Raw genomic sequence first — 12,057 nt, 5'->3', positions numbered from 1 at the left:
GTGGAGGACTCCGGAAATTTCGACCACCTGGGGTTCTTTAACGTGCACTGACATCGCACAGCACACGGGCGCCTTGCTTTTCACCTCCATCGAAAAGCTGCCGCCGAGGCCGGGATTTGATCCCGCGTCCTTGGGAACAGTAGTCGAGCGCCGTAACCACTGCGCTACCTCGGCGGGGTATGTGCGTGTGCGTGTGTGTGTGTGTGTGTGTGTGTGTGTGTGTGTGTGTGTGTGTGTGTGTGTGTGTGTGTGTGTGTGTGTGTGTGTGTGTGTGTGTGTGTGTGTGTGTGTGTGTGTGTGTGTGTGTGTGTGTGTGTGTGTGTGTGTGTGTGTGTGTGTGTGTGTGTGTGTGTGTGTGTGTGTGTGTGTGTGTGTGTGTGTGTGTGTGTGTGTGTGTGTGTGTAAAGAAGCAGGTGCTAAATTCACATGAAAACATGAAACAAAGAAGTCATGACAATTATGGGATGCACAGCGCCATAAAGGGTTAAAAATGGGCTCCAAAGCAGCCCCCGATCTTGCCGGCATTCGCAAACAACCGCGTACCGCCCGGAAGAACAGTCGGCCTTTTGAACGCAGCAGCGTCAGTCAGCAAGCGAGACAGTATGCAGCTGCACGCAGAAGTTACTGAACAAAGAAGGTCTTCAGATAACAGCAACAAGAATACAGCACAGTGCGAAGGCTACGACACCAACAGCGTATCTACCCACTCCGAATACAATAATGTCGACATAGCAGTACAAGAACAGCAGCAGCAGCACCAACCGCAACCGAGTATATATCCTCAACATTCTACGAGTAGTTGAGAACGAAAAGCATCAACACAGTGCCACAAAGACAAGCAACATTCCTAACATTGCGCCACAACAGCAAAATCAGCAAAGCATTAACTGCAAAAGCAGCGTGCACATGGTACTACTACATCGACAACGCGAGCTTTAACGGAAATGCCAGCAAAACACACAAACTCTGTGTGGGGTGGTCTCTATGCTTAGAATGCGTCCGATGTAAGCCGATGTATGTTTACCGTGAGAAGGGGAGTTCTCCGTGAACGACCGGCGAGTTCGCTACGGGCGCAGGCATACCGCGTATAGAAGGCGACCCCCGTTCCGAGGGGACTTCCTTTTCCTCATCTGGGCGAGAAATCTTGCACGCTGATATTGTATCTGCGGGAAACTGTCTTTCGGAAAGCCGGTTGACCCAGTCCCGAAGCGCTACGAAGGCATTTGTATTGTTACTCTTTTTTCCCTTTTTTTTTTTTTTTCTGCCGATTTGGAAGAGGGCAACCAGTAAACTCTGTACGCGGCCCTAGCACAAAATGCCGAGCGTTCTTTCAACAGACAAAAAAAACAGAGCGAAGGAAGAAACCCGCGCAAACTTATTAAGGAAGCTTCGACGGGAAAGCACAAGCAAGAAATAAAAAAGAAATTCGTATACCTCTAGGAGTGTGTGGCCTCCTCTCTGCCTTCTCCCCCGAGCGTCAGAGTCCGCACATAAACGGTTTACACTGAAGGAGATAGAAAGAAAGAAGTTTATAGAGGGATAAAATAAAGGAAGAAAAGCGAAAGAAGAGATGAGAGATACACTCACGCGCACAATCGCATATATAGCGTTCGACCGCAGCACTATGAATGGGAGACGTGGGGCCCAATTGAGAAAGTAGGTTTCACGCGTGCTTCCTTCGGCAGTGGTGATGGGTTCTCCGGTGTTCTGTGGAACCGAAAATCGGTCCGCGGCTGGGCGCACTGCACAAGGGCACGAGGAGGCGAGAAATTTTCGCTGCAGACCGATCTGGGGGAAGGTCGCCCTTTGAGGCGACCTTCTTTTTCTACTCCACGCACGCCACGGAGCGTAGAAGAGCGCGGAGAATATTCGGCTAACGAAATCGACCCGTCGTGCTCGAGGAGCGGCCCACTTCCACCCAGCTCCCCACGCAGGCCACTCTGTCGGTCAATGTGGTTTCACCCCGGCGTGCGTGGCGAAACGAATTCGCCGGCCCACCATGTGCCCGAATAAGTTTCGGAAGAACACTGGTACCGCCGAAGGAAGAATTGGCATCGATGTGGCTGGGCTGCAGTTAATCTTACTCCGCACAGGAAGGTTGCTAAAATCGACCGCACGAAATGGTCGCGGTCCCTCAGCAGCGGCTATGTGCAGCCCCGCATCGGACGGGCAAGAGGTCGTGAGCTTCGTGCAACCCGCCTCGGTGGGTGGCCGCATTCTGACGGGAACGAAATGCGAACGCAGAGCGCCGTGCTGAGATTCAGATCATCTTTTGAGGGCTTCTGTCTTTGATTGATACAGAGTCCTATATGTCCTATACAGAGTGAATGCTGTGTGTGTGTGTGTGTGTGTGTGTGTGTGTGTGTGTGTGTGTGTGTGTGTGTGTGTGTGTGTGTGTGTGTGTGTGTGTGTGTGTGTGTGTGTGTGTGTGTGTGTGTGTGTGTGTGTGTGTGTGTGTGTGTGTGTGTGTGTGTGTGTGTGTGTGTGTGTGTGTGTGTGTGTGTGTGTGTGTGTGTGTGTGTGTAATCTTAATATCATCACCCTTTTTTTCTGACAACGAGATGCACTAATAACACCTTCGTATGAGAAGTACGGTTTTGCTCTGGCCCCAGGAGGTTATACACATTCCTTGCTGGGTGGGGCCCAGTTATGAACCCCGTGAATAACGTTGAAATTGAGTGCTCGGTCTTCATAGCATTATGGGCAAACCAACCTTCGTATACAATGTTGCGTAAGACGCAACGAAGCCGCTATTCAACCGCTCCAGATACAGCTAGCTAAACCCATACCTACATCATCAAACCGTGAATGGAAGACTCATTACAACAGCTCTATATGCGATGCACCTGTTGCGACGAAGCTGCACTAGTGCGCTACGCTGGAGGCCAAACTTATGATCGATATGTATGCACCATCAATTCTGACGCCATAAAGATCTTGACGTGCGGGGGCTGCTTCGTTACAGCGGTTTGTGAACGTGTCAACTCGGGTGCCGTTCGCTGATGTATTCTGCCAGTTGTGCACCGGAATGAAAGGCAGGAAGCCCAGCGCTAATGAGGGGGCACAATTCGGACGAGAATATCAAACTGCTTGTTTTTACATTTTTGGTACAGATTCAGAAGTACAGAAAAACTAGGAGATTCCACACGGGGTTCATTTAGAAAGTTCATTGAAGGCTCTTTCCAACGTGATCGTCTTAGTCAGATGTCGGCTGCTGATTCCATGAGTGCTGCCTGGTCCAAATAGTAGCGAATGCTGCTGAACAACGGTGCGAACACGTCTCCACAGGCAAGCGGTCACCGGTTCCAACATCACCTTTCTAGAAATCCGCCTGTACTCTGAGTAGAGTCATAAGAATGCCTAGTCGTCCAGCCAGCCTGTCAGGAGCGAAATGCGTCGCGCTCCCGCAAATTCTGTTCTATACGTCGGTGTACCCGCTGTACTGTCTCATGGATACACGCACAAATTACATAACATTACGCGGGACGGCACTGTACGTGACCAGGATGGGTACGTGCGATGGGCACATTTTCACAAAACGATGAAGGGCCCTCAATAGGCTGCCGCACGGCTTTTCCTTTTCACTTGACGATGCAGACTACAACAACGACGAGTAGGTAGTTTGAAGCGTGATATTATTTAACCGATGTACCGGCACACAGAGAAACTACGCCTATCCTGTGAAACACACGATACAGCGAATTCATTTCAGCCAATGTCGATACTTTATAACACGCACTACATTTTTAATACACAAGTGCTTTTGTATTTGGCCTGCATCGAAACGCGCCTTTCAGTATGAAGGGAAACGTGTCTGCCGAACCCATGTTCACCTGCAGCCGAACGCCGCAATAGCTGAGCTGCCATAGCGGACATCGGAATCGCGTTGTTTGCTATCACGTTTAGGCGGCGACCGCCAGTCAAGGACCCCAGTGGCAATATTCAATAACTCACCTTGTCCCTTTCTACGTGTTCTTGATTCTTATAGCGCTGACAAAACACCACAGGAAGAACGACACAAAAGGACAGAAGTGCAGATCATGTACCAACTAACCCGTCAAAAAGTCCTACATATTTCTACGTGTTAGCAGATTTTAACGCCAACCTTAAGCTAGAAATTCCGATATCAGTGGCCTTCTGCAGCTATATACAGAGAGAATAACACTTCATGTGGCGACAAATTAAGCGCCCAGCAAATCTTCTTCCTGCAGCATCAGGGCTAGTAGGTCGGCCAGGTGTGCCGATCCTAGCCAGCTGGAGGGATTGCAGGGCTATATAAAAAGGGAAGCGGAAATGATCTGCGTTGGCTTACGGTTGGGGACTGTTTGGACAGGGAGCTCGGAACGCATCTGACTTCACAATAATCAGGCTGAATGTGTTCAACTGAGCTTTTTGATGGAGGTATGCGTAGGTAGGTAGCAACTTTAATGATTCAAAAAAAAAAAAGAACCAAGGGGGGGGGGGGGGGGGTAAAGGGAAGTGAGGGATCAGGACGACGATGGACCCTCAGGCCGCTCTAGATGGCCGGGCACTTTTGAGTTTCGGCGACCCCTCGGGCCAGCTCACTGTCAGAAGCTGTACCTCCGGCAGCGAGCTGCGCAGAGCAGCCTCCCATCGCTCCTGATGTCTTGGCCCTTGCCACGGGGGCTTGGGTTTGTTCGGGCAGTTCAGGAAGACGTGAGTAAAGTCGGCTCTGGTGCTAGGACACAAGTGGCAGTGAGGAGAGGTTTCGCCACGGTTTATAATAGAGAGAAGGAAAGGGGTCATGACTGTGGCCGTCTGAAGTCTGCGCCAGAAAGCCTGGTCGCTTTTGGGAAGAGATTTATGCGGAGGAGGGTACAGCAGGCGGGAATTTGTATAAAATACGGTGAGGTCGTGGTAGTTAAGAAGCCGATCTCTGGCACTGCGAGACGAAGGCACCAGGTCGCTCTCAGCCCGGTTGACGAGTGCTCGGGCTTGGGAGTGAGCGGCCGTGTTGCCTGGGTGTTCGCTGTGCGCAGGGACCCAGAGGAGGGTGATGAGGTGATTCGGTGGAGGGGATGATGCTAGAATGTTTGCGGCCGGGGAGTGGATTTTGCGATGGGCATAATTACTAATTGCTGTTTTGGAGTCTGAGAAGATATACTCAGCAGAGGAGTGTGTGATTGCTAGGGCAATTGCTGCTTCTTCAGCTTGCAGGGAATCCTTCAAATTTGGAATCGACGCACTGACTATCGTGTTGTGGAATCCATCCACGACGGCTAAACAATGGAATTCAGGTCGAGGAAAAGAAGCATCTGCAGGAATTCCGCGCAAATGAGAGTGGTGTTACTATACTTCTTATAGAGAAGTGCTTTGTCACCACACGGTAAACCTGATCCGGAGATCAAAAGTGACTATAGTGTAGAGTGCATATACCGCAGGCCAGCTGATGCGCCATCTCAATGCATTAATCCCAGCGTGACCACTTAAAGGCTTAGCGGTTCGATGAGAAGGAAATCGCTATTGAGTTCTTTTGAGGGGGGGGGGGGGGGGGGGGGGGTTATGAACAGCGACTTCAAACAGGACGGAGACAAGAAGTGGACAGGACGAGCGGTGGCTAGGAACTGAGGTTTATTGGAAAAACACCCGTATCAGCAAAAGGAAATCACGACGCAGGGTCCCTTTTACTGCTAAGGTTGCTGCTCCAATACACCTCAGCTGCAAGTTCCCGCTCGTCCTGTCCGCTTCTCTCAGTTTTTGTTTGAAGTCGCGGTTCCCATCTTCCACAATATGCCGGACCAACTGGCCCAAAACTTCCCTTCATAAACACTATTGAGTTTGTCGTGAGCTTCGAGAAGAGTCGTATTGTAGAGTATAAATCACGGCCATGGAGCTTGTAAACATTGTTTAAAAGGGGAAGAATGTAAGTTTGGTGGACGATATCATGAAATGGGCAACTGGCAGAACCCCCAAAGAAAGTGTCGGGGTAAGGGTATAGTACAACCCCCCCCCCCCCCCTTGTTTTTTTTTTTCTCTGCGTGGATGGCGAGAAAAATGAAGTTGGGCTGCAGATACATATCCATGATTTGAATAACCCGGAACGGCTCATATGGATGCCACATGTGGCGTGATAGTCCGTTAATTTTTATAGCTGATGCAAAACAGCAACCTTTAGAACATATAAATTTTGAATCAGTAATAGTGCCGGAATTCTAACACATGCTTTCCATGGAGAGTTTTATAGTCGGTACGGTGGGAACCCCTGACTTCTATTAGACCACTTGGAAGCTGGGATGACGAAGCCGATGTTCATCGCATACATCCTCCGCGAAGTAGTGTGCAGTCTAGGTCCTTCCGTGGTGCTTATCCGTTTCAGCGGTCAACTGACGGCTCCTGCTCTCAAAACGCGGAGAAGTCACTTCGTACAAAGCTGACTTCGCGGCCGAATCTCAGTTTCCCGCCGGGAACTCGACATCATGTACGCGAAGGTGACGACTGGTGCAGCAAATCTGAAAGTGTAATGGCCCATGCTAATCGGCCATTGTTCCGAGATCGGCGACCGCAGGACGGGCGCTCAGTCGGCCTTGACGGTTCACCACCGGCGTGTGCTGCACCAGCGACGGCGCCAGTCATGCGGCGGCGCGAGCCTTCTTCACCTCTTCCCTGGGCGTCGACGCCGACCCGTTACGTGTGTGTGTGTGTGTGGACAGGAGACACAGCCGCCGCATGCGGTGGTCGACGGCGGAAGTGCTCGGGGGTCCAACAGGCCAGCCGTGCTGACGCCGTTGAGTTACGAATCAACTCTACATGACGCGTGTCGGCGGGGGTTTTTCCGGTACGATGCTGCCTACGGCCGCGTAGCTGTAGAGCTATAGCAATGCCGTCAGTCGACTTCTGTAGTGTGCTGTCGTACAAAATAGGGCTCAGTACTGTGCAGTGATGTACATCAGAGACCCGGTCGCCCATCACCGTTTCCCGTGCATACGAATGGTGACGCCGTGCTCTTTTTAATGCGACGTAGAGAAAACACTTTCATTTCACGAAAGGTGGAGACTGAGAGAGGAAACCACATAAAAATGGAGCAGTGGGGATATATGGTGATATCGCCATATGCAAGGTGATTTCAGTCGTATGCATGCATACGATGTAGAAGCCTTTACTTGCGATGGCTGGTGCGAAGTTTGAGACCGACAACATGCCTCGTCTTGCGTTTCCCAGTAGTTATCAGAGACCACAGGTACGTCTCACTGGCTAGCAAGGGCAGTGTGGGGAACCGTATGCTGCTGCAGTAGTCCATCGACGTGCAACGAAACATAACCATTCGATTGCTCCTAGCATATCGCCCTATATGGGTGCAATATGTCTGCCATATGGCCACGACCCGGCCACTGCGCCTGCTCAGGAGACTTGCCCAGACTACTGTTTTTATTGCGACAGCAATACTACGCTAGGTTTCGGCCCGTCGCGTAGTCCCGGGAAGGGCCACGTTTGACCTTCAACAGCCGCGAAGAAGAAGTAGAAGAAGAAGAAGAAAAAGAAACGCTCGGTCCCCTGCAAATTTCAAATTTTTGCTTCATATTTTTCTTTCAATAACTTTCGTGATCTTAAATCTTATGTTTTTGTTTAGTTGTTAATTACTTAAATGCACTAATACAGTTTGTGTAGGACATTTGGCAGTCCACACTGAACCCTAGCCAATCCCCCTTCGTGGGTATGTGCCAAATATCAAGGAAGAAGAAGAAGAAGAAGAAGAGGAAGAAGAAGAAGAAGAAGAAGAAGAAGAAGAAGAAGAAGAAGAAGAAGAAGAAGAAGAAGAAGAAGAAGAAGAAGAAGAAGAAGACCTCACATACATGGAAAATGGTATTTCCCAGCATCGCCGCATCCCAGCCCTGCTATATGCTGACGACATCGTTTTGATGGCGGACTCAGTCCCTGACCTCCAGACCCTGCTGGATATATGCTCGGAGGAGGGTTCAGACCTTGGCATGAGTTTCAACGCCAGGAAATCGGCGCTCCTGGAGCCCAATATTATTAAATCAGGAGGCGAGAAGCCAACCATGCGGCTCCAGGGAACCGAGATTACCTGGACAACGGTATACAAGTACCTCGGCGTCGAACTCACTGCTGAGAGAGCGTATCTGAAGGAATATGAAACAAAGCTCCGCGCCAAGGCATTGGCGAGGAGAGCGCTCCTTGGCTCCAGGGCGCTGTGGACGTTCAGCCGTTTCGAGGTTGTTAGGGCCCTGTGGAAGTTGGTGGCCGTACCTGGGCTCACCTACGGAAACTCCATACTGTGCATCTCTTCAGCTACACGGGGGGCCCTCGAGGTCCGCCAACGCGAGGCTGGCCGCCTTGCGCTGGGAGTCCATGGATATGTCACGAACGAGGCCGTACAGGGCGACCTCGGATGGTCGTCCTTTGAAGCGCGTGAGACCACTGCCAAACTTGCCATGCAGCATCGCCTGAGTGCTCTGCCCGACGGTAGATGGTCCAGGGAGGTGTACAAGTACATAGTACTTAAATGCTCCAACACCAAGTGGATGCCCCGAACTCGGAGGCTGGCCGAAAAGTACGGAATTCCGCAAGCCGGCCTGTCAGAGGTACCCCAGCCTACGTGCAGAAAGGAGATCCACAACCAGGTTCGGGAAGCGGAAACAGAGAGATGGCTCAGAGAAACACAGGCGAAGTCATCTCTGGCGGTATACTCCAGTGCCAAGCATACCATCACTAAAGAAAACCTCTACGACAACACACGAGGTAGCGGGCTGCTTTGCGAGGCACGGAGCGGCGTGCTACGCACAAGGACAATACGAGCCAAATACACCGAGGGCTTGGATACCCGGTGCCCCAGGTGCGGCGCGGCCGACGAGACTATCCAACATGTAGTGATCGAGTGCCCAGAACTGCGACCCGCCCCCACTACAACAGCGACAACACCAACGGAGGCGCTTTTGACAGCACTCGGTCTACAGTCGACGTCACTACCCGAAGAGACTAGGGTAATCATGAGGGCAGTGGAGACGACAAAGCGCCGCCTCGAGGACTGGTGGCGCAACAGAGAAGACTGTTAAATTTCTCTCCTGGCCTGATCGAGAACTTTGTGATCCCCCGATAGAAAGGGGAATGGCTGCATCAGCATCAGCATCAGAAGAAGCTAATGCTTTCGCTCCACATTCGGTTCAGCAGCATTGAACCCTTTTCATTAATATGTGTGCTGGTAGCTTACGCTCTCGCGTCATACCCATAAATGATGAGCTTAAGTGTTCCCAATAATGTAGCACCTTACACTGATAGGCGTGATAGGGGGATATTGTAGCAGGCAAAAGAAACTTCCGCCGTTGAATTCAACTAGGGTTAAACCACAACTAATTTTGTTTCTTTTAGTAGCAGTCGTTACATTACGAAACGATCGTTCCAGAGGTGCTTGCAGTGGCAGAGGCGTAGAATGAATGCAGTCACTTATTTCTCGGTCAATTGAGCGCGTAGTTAGCATTCCATCAAAGTATGTGTCCGTGTTTTTTCACGGAAGACATCCGGACCGCATCTATACATTCTTTGGATGTACTGTTAAGGGAAAGCGCCTGAAACAAGCGTCTGGAGATTTCGGACTAGGAGCGCGATGTGAATGACTGCCTTACACACGTGAAAAGACCCAAGTTCAGCTTTCATAACTATGGTCTGAAACTAATGGCCGATAAGAAAGCTTCGGTTGCCGTTCGCGTTTTCCTTGTCCCCGATATTACATTTATTTTTTGTAATACTTGCTAAGCAGTGCAGCGGGCCAGCCTTATCTGAAGGCAGGTTCGAAAACCAAGTCGGTGTGCCGCGTCGCCGTAAGGGGTCCCACCGGTTGCTATTGACGAGCTGCTTCAAGTTAAAGCGTCCAAATTTTTAAAATATACGAAACAAGTAGAGACCTTCATGGAGCTTAACCAAAACACAAAACAACATGTTTGAGCCTAGAAGTTCATGTTTGTGGTGCTTTGTCTGAATTATTTATTGCAGTAGTTATTGGAAAAGGCGGATTTACGAGTAAGCCGGAACTAGTCGTATTTGAACTAGTGACATTTTCCTTGAGGAAATTGGGCTCAATATGGTCCTTCTACATAAATTTCTCACCGGGAGGAGGGAGAGAAAGGGCCAACTTTCGCACATGGTTGCACGACTTTCAAATACTGAGAAGAAAAAGATAAACGGCGGCGAGTAAACGGTTTAATTGCGATAAAAGTAAAGCGAGGTCAGAGTTAGGCTAATGGTAAAAGGAAAAGAGAAACGGCATGCAGGCAGGCAGGGCGACAATAACTGTGCATTACTCGAGGTTCACCTTTAGAACCATCGCAACAGTGAGAAAGCTTTGGAACGGAAGTGACTGGCTGGTGACGCGCCGCATGACACAAAAGTACGCGTTCCCACCGAGCACTGGCAGCCACAGACACAACTAAACCTGGGACCCCGCAACCGCCCATGGTTTGTTCGAGCAGTCTGTGCCGAAGGGTATCGTGTTCACGGGCATGTTTACGTAACGCAGTGTCAGCCGGGCGTTGCATAATAACCGGGTGGACTTATAGTGACGGCCAGTGTACACGCCTCTGCTTGGCTTCGGCACAACGGCGATAATAGATTGCGCGCACCATCCGAGACTGCTTCCAATGGCTGCGTCCCCCACGTTTGTTGCCATACACGTAGTGCTGGGCGTGTGTGGAACCGGAGCTTCAAGGCGAACGGGCGCAGCATGGAGCCGCACCCATGCTGATGATCGTTCGGCACTTCTGGGGTCTTCGCCAGGTTTACCAGTGACTAATTGCGAACGCTCACGGCTCATGCGTAAATTGAGTAGCGGCAAATCGATGGCAATACCTATGGCTTTGGTTAGAGCCAGCGAATCGTTTGGTAACCACATGTCGCAGCGCTTAAATAGTGAGTCCTGTGCCTACATGCGCGGATACCTTTCTTTGCTCTCTGCTTGCAATATTTAGCGCTCATGCGCGTCTTTAAGAACTAGCATACACTTGCGTGTTCTGGCTATGAGTGATTATATTTAGTTTTAAGCGAAAGGGCCCCATGTCTCTTATAAGCATAAACTACGGCTAATGGGCGGGAGTGGTTCTTGTGAGGTTGTGCAGAGGTATGTAGAGATTTAAGCGGAAACACTTTCTCTGTGAGTAAAGTATATAGTTACGACACCAGTATTTCCGCTATATTTTCTGACAAGAACAGAGTGAGAAGGGGGGAAAGCGTGCGTCATAATTACTCCACTCAAAGGTTGGAAAGCAGTGGCGGAAAAAGGCGACCCGAAGTGCTGTTCTTACCTGCATGGAACGCACGACATAGAGAGAATCATTTCGCGACCGCGTTTAGATTCCGCATCAGTCAGCTCGCTATGCGAACTTCGCGGCGGACGCATACCGCTTGCACGAGCTGTTACTGCATACCCTCTAACGGCTGGCGCTATTACGCAAAGCTACACGGCTCCACGAACGCGTCACCGTCGCATTATCAAAGCGCGTGTATATATAAGCGGTCGCCGCATGAATTTGTACGCGTTGTATAACAAGCCATCGAACAGTGCCCCTATAAACAATAAATAACAAAAAAAAAAAACAGCAATAGGCTTTCCATGGTGCGAGGCAGCGCACGCAAGACGTTACGAGCGATCGTGTCGTCGTCTTGCAGGCTCCACGGGGGGCCTCGGCGCAGTTTGGTGGTGGCAGTCCACTCACGACGCCCCGCTGTCACGCCCAGTCACGCCTTGCGTCCGAAACGTCGAAGCTGGCCGCTGCCGCGCTAGCAACAGTACCGCCGCCGCGGCGTCCACCGACGCTGTCCAGTGGCTGAAGAGCGCTCGCCTGACCGAGTTTCCATTGTCATCGGCCCCGCGGTGCGTTGACCTCGCCTCTCGGTGTCGAGGCTGCTGCTGCTGTGATGGCCGTCCTCCTCCTGAAGCCAGGCCGATATGTGGGACGGTGCCAGCGCTTCTCTGCAGAGCCACCGGCGAATGCCACCATGTAGCGCGGCTTCTGGCGCGAGCGTGACACACACGAGGTAGTGGCACATACACCTGCCATTCCCTACCAAATAAGCTCGCAAACGCGCGCT

The 12,057-nt window shown here is 51.0% G+C and overlaps 1 protein-coding gene across 1 annotated transcript in view; it reads left to right on the top strand.

The window, feature by feature from the left end:
• ninaC (STKc_myosinIII_N_like and MYSc_Myo21 domain-containing protein ninaC) overlaps window positions 1–12,057 on the top strand; it is a 145,988-nt gene that overhangs the window by 13,245 nt on the left and 120,686 nt on the right. The window lies entirely within an intron of this gene.

Source organism: Amblyomma maculatum, chromosome 2, assembly GCF_055883805.1.
Source record: "Amblyomma maculatum isolate TAMU_Amacu chromosome 2, ASM5588380v1, whole genome shotgun sequence".
Classification (NCBI taxonomy): Eukaryota; Metazoa; Arthropoda; class Arachnida; order Ixodida; family Ixodidae; genus Amblyomma; species Amblyomma maculatum.
This window is presented reverse-complemented; position numbering and strand designations above follow the sequence as displayed.